Here is a 7,469-nt window from a genome sequence, read left to right as displayed (position 1 = left end):
GGAGAAACCAAGCCTTGGTGCCCTGGGGCACAGCAGCGTCTTGCCACCAAGGGCTGTGAGGAGGAGACACCTTGTCCTGAGGCACTGGGGCCTCCTGGCACAGCCCCAGCCAGGCTGGGCACTGTCATCCCTTGTCCTGCCCTCAGCATCCCTCCCTATGCCAGTGCTCCCGGCAGAGCCCTGAGCAGGCGGGGAGGGACAGGATCTGCCTTCCCTGGGGCTGGGGCTCAGGCCTTGGCCTTTCTGCTGCCTCCAGCCAGCCCAGGCTCTGCTCAGCAGCTGAGCTGCCTACACAGAGCCTCTGCCTCCCTGCACTCCTGGCCTCAGGGAGCTGCTGGGAAGAGGCCCTGGGGAGCCTTGGTCAGGAATGGCCCTGGGCCCTCCATGCTCCCAGGGACTGCCGGTTCTTCAAAGGACTTGGGCTTTGACCTTGGGGTCCTGAGAGGTTTGTGCAATCATGGCCTGCAATGATCTGCTGCAATTAGTCCCTGGAGATTCTTTGTCAGTAACAACACTCAGTGGGGCTCATTAATGCTTCAAGGTACTGCAGTTCTTTTAAGGTACTTCCCTATTTCCTTCCCACACTGAGTCTCTGAGAGGTTTGTGCCATCCTGACCTCCAATTCTCTCCTCCAACAAGTCCATGAAGGGTCTGTGTGGATGGACCTCAGGGGACCCATTCATGCTTTGAGACACTTTGGGTTTTTCCTCGGATTTTGACTCCTGGTTAGGTTGGCGCAATCTCCTCACAGGCCCTGAGCTTCCAGGGCTCAGCTCTAAATGCACCACGGGGCTCATTGGGATCAAGCAAGTCCTGACAAACCATGGCTCTGCCCTGATTTCTCTCTGCTCTAGTGCAGTCCATTAGGAAGATTTCCTACAGTACTGATGGAAAACTATTTGCAAGAGCTTCCAATAAATCCACATTCCTATTTGAAGAGTATATTTTATGACTGTTCTATTTAGAGCAGAGGTGGCTGCAGCATTCAGCGACTGATATTGGCCCAGGGACTCTCCTGAGGATGTCTGGCCTAGTCAGAGAAGCTGTGCCTGGAGGTCTGAGGCAGTGTGGACAACCTTGCCCCACATAGCCCAAGCCCGTCCTGTCTCTGCTCAGTCACCTGGGACCTGCTGTGCTTGGAGAACTGGCTGCGCTCAGGCAAAGAGGGGTTTTCTTCTTTTATTTTTTGAAGCAATCTAAAACTCCTAAGCTTCCCCATTTAAAACAGACACACTCCTCAAGTGTGTGCCAAGCCCTAGGTACCTCCAATGAGGTTCCCCTTCCCCAAGGCAGAGCCCTGCAAGGAATGATGTAGACACACAGGAAGATCTGCAATGAACACAAATGCAGAGTTGGCTCAGGGCAGAATGAGAGCCACTCCTGAAGGACAGACCAGCTTTGCACTCTTTGCAGCTCAAAGCTCCCAGTGGGTCGTTGGGAGGTGTGTGAGTGACTCAAGAGTGAAGGAAGGGAAATGCAGAGAGCCCTGGAAGTGCTTCTGTGCAGACAGGCTGTGGGGAAGGGCACCGCACACCTGCCCTGGGCCGGCTGTGAGGGTGGATCATCATCCCAACCTGCACTGGGCATTGCAAGGGACTGCTGCAATGGACACTGCACTGACCCCAGTGCGCCAGCCCATTGCTCAGGGCTGGTGTCACTGCCCAGAGCCAGAGGGGAGCCCTTGCTGTGGGTCTGTGCCGTGGCCGCCTGCCCTGTGCCGCGCGGGCCGGTCAGGCGCCGCGGAACCTGCAGCAAACAGCAGGGCCAGGGCCAAGGCCAGGTCAGGCAGACAGAAAGGGGCAGTGCTGGGCACTGTTTGCATGGCAGCCCTCACTGGGACACCACACCTGGGTCACCTGGCCTGGCAGGTGCCATGGAAACCCCTGGCAGGGACTGATGGCACAGACCCTGGCACTGAGACGCTGCTGCTGGGCCGGGTGCTGAGCACAGGGCTGGGCACACAGAGATGCTTTTGTTCTTGCTGAGCTCCCACTGAGCCAAAGCCTGGCCTGCCCCTCCTCTGGCCACGCTGGAGAGGGGCTGGGGCTGCGGGGGAGCTTGGGAGGGGACACAGCCAGGACAGGTGACCCCCACTGACCCCGGGGATACCCCAGACCATAGGGCATCATGCTCAGGGTATAAAGTGGGGGGAACAAGGAGGAAGGGGGGACATTTGGAGTGATGGCTTTTCTCTTCCTAGGTAACACTTAGGCTGGAGGGGGCCCTGTTTCACCAGTGGGCAGGGTCAGCACCAAAGACAGACACCAACTGAAGGAATTGTGTCATTTATATCATGCACAGCTGCAAAGAATTACAAAAGGATAAGCTCAGCAAAACACATCATCATTAGCAAAGCATTACAAAAGAAGCTCAGCAATGCATCCAGTCATTGCTACCAGAGATTGCCTGGAGTGATTAAGGAAAGATCCATCACCAGTTAGCCTCAGGCTTTACCATCATCCACAGCCACACATCAGCTGGGGGAAGCCAAGGACTGGAGAGCCACTCCCAGACACTGGGAATTCCTGCAGGTGCCTCCACCTCTGCAAGCAATGAGGCTCCAACCCCAAAGCTGTGAGAGGACCCAGCTTTTACAGTGTTAAACAAACAAGCTGGCATCACTGCCACTGCGAGAACATCTGCTTTCATTCTCCTGACTGCTTTCTCCCAAAGCCTGGCCAGGGCTGAAGGAGGAACCAAGGGAGTTGACTTTGATCCTTCACCCCCAAACAAGGCCAGGTGGGGCCTTGTCTGTTTCTAAATACAGAAAGATAAATCCATGTTTTATCAAGGAACATATACATTGATCATGTTGTTAATCATGGTTCGTTAGTGAGTGGATACAAATACAACATTTGCTTGGGAAGTTCATCTAGAGGTGAGCTTTGCCTCAGGGCCTGTTCAGGTCTTGATCACAACCTGTTCAGGCCTTGGTACTTTGATCGGTCCTGAGACCTACAATCAACTACAACCTTTGTAACAATTCTTTCAGTAGCACTGCTTAGATTTAGGTATTAGGCATAAAGGCATCTCCTCTTGTTCTACAATTAAGTGCAGTTTAAGTTCATTACTCAGAGCTATTCACGTTCCTTTTAAAACATGCCTAAATATTTTCTATTCTCTGTTATTTATCAAACGCCTCTCTTTTCTTGAGACTGTCTCTTTTAAGAAAGGTCCCAATACTCCACTTCCCAGCACAAAGTGTCACAGCAACTCACCAAGTGCACACACTGCAATGATGACAGGCACTGCCACGAATGCATTTCACAGCAGCCTCTAATTTGGCAGCCACGAAGCCAATCCCACCAAGAAGAATTTTCTTCTTTCTGCCACTCTTCTACTACTCTGTCAAGGTGATTCCTGACTGTTGGCCTTCAAACCCATCACTGCTAGCAGTGCAACATCCCCGTCTCCTGATAGCCCAGGTTCCTCCTTGGCCAGCAAGCAGATAATCCAAGGCCATGCGGTTCTCTGGAGTCCCCATTTTTGTTTGTTGGAGCTCATAGGATGTGCTATTGGACATTTTAACAGTATCATTTGCTACCTCTTCTAATAATCCAATGTGCTATTGGACATTTTAACAGTATCATTTACTACCTCTTCTAATAATCCCGTCAGCTCATTCACGTAAACTCCACAGGACGGAGCAGCGCACATGGGGCACAGGGTGAACCAGAATCTTTTACTTTCTGAAACCCAAGGCACTCTTTGGGTGGAAAATGTTCTCTGGGCCCTAACTCTTCAGTGTGGTCGTTGCTGAAGGACCCTAAATGGGGGCCCTGCAGCTGGGAGTGGTGAGACACTGACACTGACCAGCTGCAGCACCCCAAGTTCTACTGACATTGGGAGTGATGGTAAAGCACAGAAATCTTCTGACACTGTAGCCTCTATAACTATAACAGGGTTTGGTTTCTCCTGACGGGAAATCTGAGTGAATCCTGTCACACGGATCATTGTATTCCCGTGTCCCACAGCACAGGTTTCTGTAACTGTCCCTTCATTGACTCCGTTACGAGGCAGAGCCCATTGACAGAGTTCTGGCCACCCCACAGGGTGGGCCCTCCAAGGGAACCCCATTCCTCCCAACTTCAGCTGAGAACATACCCAGCAATTAGTGACACTGAGTGCTTTGGCTACCTTGGTCTTTAAATTTCCAAAACATTTTGATGACTGATCTCTTGGTGAAACTCTGGAAGTGTTTTGGCAAACGTCAGTAGTACTTTAGTGACACCGTTCTTCATTCTTTTTGCTCAATCTCATTCAAGTTAGGAACAATAATTCTGTTGTCCATGGAGCTGGCACCTTTTTAATTACAGTATAATGCTCCAAGGTCCTTTAGTGTTCAGCTTTATCATGTTGTCTGTGGGTAACAAGGCTTGGTGGGGCCCTTTCCCCTTTGGCTGGAAGAGGGCCAGGACCTCTATTTAAAGAAAAAAAAAAGGTAAAGAAAAAAACCCAAACAATTAGATGAATTGTAAAAGATACAAGTAAAATCCAAGTGCTAGTGAAACAACTTCTGTAACTTTGCATTAAGAGGTAAATGATCTTTTTAAAAAGAGAACTCAGTTATTTACATTGTAAATGTGCTGATGGCATATATCCATCTTACTGACCTCAACAGCCTTTTTTACAGTTTTTGGGGTTTGTTTCCAACATTGTTATTTTAAATTGTGGTCAAAGCAATAGGAAATTGATTGGGGCCCTTCCAGCTCCAGGCAGGACTGGGAATCTAAACTCTGTCAAACCCCAAATCTTTTAGAAGATGACCTTCCTTCTCACTCTGTGAATGAGCTGCACATTCCCTCTGAAATTGTCAGGGGTTTCTTACAGATGAAAAATCCCACTTACGGCTTTTTGCTCTGGTTTGGAAGTGGGAAGGGCAATTCTCCATCCATCAGCTCCAGACTGCACTGCCTCAGGAACACGGCTCACTTGCCAGCTTTGGCCACTCGTGGCACGTCTAGAGGAGGAAGAAAGTGCAACTGCACGATTCCAGCCAAAAAGAAATGAAGAATGAATAGTGGAGATCCAGGCGTTCCTGTGGAGATTCAGGGGTTCAGCTGGGACAGTGAAGAGTTTGGGTCCTTGCCAATTGGATGTGTGTCCCCAGCTGCAATCTCCTGGCCTGCAGGGGAGTCTCACTCACCTGCCAAAGCAGAAAGCTCAGGCACTGTGCTCGGAATAGGCTTGTCTGATGCAAAGCTGTCAGAGCAATGTGAGGGCAGAGCCAGCCCAGCTGTGCCCAGGGCAGAGCCCAGCAGAGCCCTGGCAGAGCCCAGAGCAGCCTCAGCACCCGCAGAGCCCGGCTGCAAGGAGAGAAACCAGAAACTGCCCGTCAGCTGAAGGCTGCTGTCCCCTTGTCCCAGCTGCCCACAGAGCCCAGGCCATGCTGGCTGTGCCCAGAGCTGTGCCCAGAGCTGCCCATCACTGCTGCCTTTGGGAGCAGAGCAGGAGGGCAGGACATTCCCAGCCTGCAGCCAGCCACGGCACATCCAGCCCCTCAGCAGCTGCCCAGAGCAAGAGACTCCTTGTGCTTGTTGCTGTCTCCCAAAAGCTCTGATCCCACCATGCCAAGCAGACGGGGACTCACCTCACGCCATCCTCCGCTGGGAGAAAAGCTGGTCCCAAACGATGTCCTCAGCCTTCTCCAAGGGCACGGCCCATCCACGCTGCAGCTGCTCCCAGGCACTTCCCAATCCCGACTGGACCTTACATAGAACGCTTCCTCTAGAAAAACAAACAACAAACTGTTGAAAAGAGATTAGAGACAAAGGGAAACAAGAAAAAAACTCTTTATCTCTGTCAAGGGCCTGAGGAAGGCCCAACCCCTACATGCTAGGGAAAATCCCACCCAAAGGGGAGAGAAGCCCACACTTTCTCTCTTCCCTCCTACACTGCCCCCCAAAATAACAGTGATCCCAAAGCAAACAAGGGCAGTGGAGCAGCCCAAGCCCTTCCTTGCCTGCAAAGCAAAGCAGCCCCTGCACAGGTTCTGGAGTCCCACCTCTGCTCCCACCATGGAGGTTTGTTTGTGTCAGGCTGGCTGCCCCAGCCCCAGCCCCAGCCCCAGCCCAGGCCATGCTGGGTGCTGGGGGCTGTTGGCAGGGCCAGGAGCCAACCCCCATCTTGTATCCACCCAAGCCCGTGCCCCCAGCCCTGCCAAAAAGCAGCTGGGCAGCGACTGAAGTTGCATCTGCCCCAGCACAGGGGGAACCTTTTGTTCCCAGCCAGGCTGTGCAATGCCCAAATCTGGGAGCATTTCCCCGGCTGTGGATTCATCTGCAAATTTGCTGTGGAGCCAGGCTTTGAAGACAGTGCCAGAAGTCCATCATCTTCAGCTGCCAGTGGCCAACTTGAGGAAGAGTTTGTCATCCTTGATGTCATCCTCACTGTCTCCAGCAGCAGCAGCCCCAGCTGGTACAGCTTCTCCAGGGGCTCCTTCTCCTTCCCTGGGGCCAGCCCAGGCTGTCAGGGTTCTGCCCAGGGCCCCAGCTGTCAGGGAAGCAGGACACGCAAAACCAGCTCGGATGGCAGCCACCAGTGCTGGGCAGAGCAGCTCAGCTGCAGCACAAGGGCTGTGTGTTCCCACCCAAAGATCCCAGTGCATTGATACAGGCAGGGAAAAAAGTCTGGGTTTCCTTGCTTCTGATTGCCAGGGCATGTGTGGACCTGTAACTTACCAGGGCCCTGGAGCAAAGTGTGCATGTGGCTCTCTCCCTTCTTCTATGGCAGGTGATTATCCTGTATCCAAGGTTCACAGAACAGGTCTTCTAATGAAGGTCTGTCCAAGAAGTGCATGGATAAACACCACCTGATAAGATCTTGGCACTCTGGGCAGAGAAACCAGAAACCACCGGTCAGCTAGAGAAGGCTCCTGTCTGCTTTGCCCCACTCTTCCCATGCCCAGGCCATGCTGCTTTTGTGCTCAGAGCTGTGCCTAAACTTTCCCATCAATTCCCTGTTGTGGAGGAGAGCAGGAGAGCAGGACATGTGCCACCTCCTCAGCGGCTGCCAGAGCGAGATGCTCACGAGCTGCTGCTGTCTCCCAGCACTGGTATTCCCCCGTGGCCAGAGATGAGGATCCACCTGGAGAGAGCCGCTGTGGCAGCGAGAGCTGATGGTCCCAGCTGATCTTCTGGCCCCTCCTGAAAGGGTGCTGCCCGCAGACCATCTGGTGCAGCAGGATGCCCAGGGACCAGATCGTTGCTGCCTCTCCGTAGTACCAGCCCAAGTGGGTCCATTCCGGGGGGCTGTATGACAGTGTTCCTGTGGAATACAGATGGAGTTCATCAGGGGGATGCTGCTGCTTCCAGAGCCTGGCCCCAGCATCCCTGGGCGTGTAGGGGCTGCCCCAGTGGCACACGGGGCGACTGCTGCACTCTCGCCAGCACCTGGGACTTGTCTACAAACTCAGGGCTGGACAAGAAGCCACTGGTGCTGGAAGAGGGCAGCAGAAGCCCCGGCAAGGC

General features: G+C 53.1%; 1 long non-coding RNA gene across 2 annotated transcripts; it reads right to left on the bottom strand.

Moving 5' to 3' along the window:
• Nucleotides 1-3,909: 3,909 nt before the first annotated feature.
• Nucleotides 3,910-6,486, bottom strand: LOC140681192 (uncharacterized). 2 transcript variants are annotated; one of them, XR_012052425.1, is made up of 4 exons: nucleotides 5,591-6,486; nucleotides 5,147-5,306; nucleotides 4,849-4,960; nucleotides 3,910-4,420 (listed from the first exon to the last, which is right to left on the bottom strand). It is a non-coding gene; the product is annotated as an uncharacterized lncRNA (long non-coding RNA). The 2 variants fall into 2 exon arrangements; XR_012052426.1 differs by lacking the exon at nucleotides 5,147-5,306.
• Nucleotides 6,487-7,469: the final 983 nt, after the last annotated feature.

Source organism: Taeniopygia guttata, chromosome 32, assembly GCF_048771995.1.
Source record: "Taeniopygia guttata chromosome 32, bTaeGut7.mat, whole genome shotgun sequence".
NCBI classification, from domain to species: domain Eukaryota; kingdom Metazoa; phylum Chordata; class Aves; order Passeriformes; family Estrildidae; genus Taeniopygia; species Taeniopygia guttata.
Note: the sequence above shows the minus strand (reverse complement) of the source record. Positions and strands in the feature narration are given on the sequence as shown.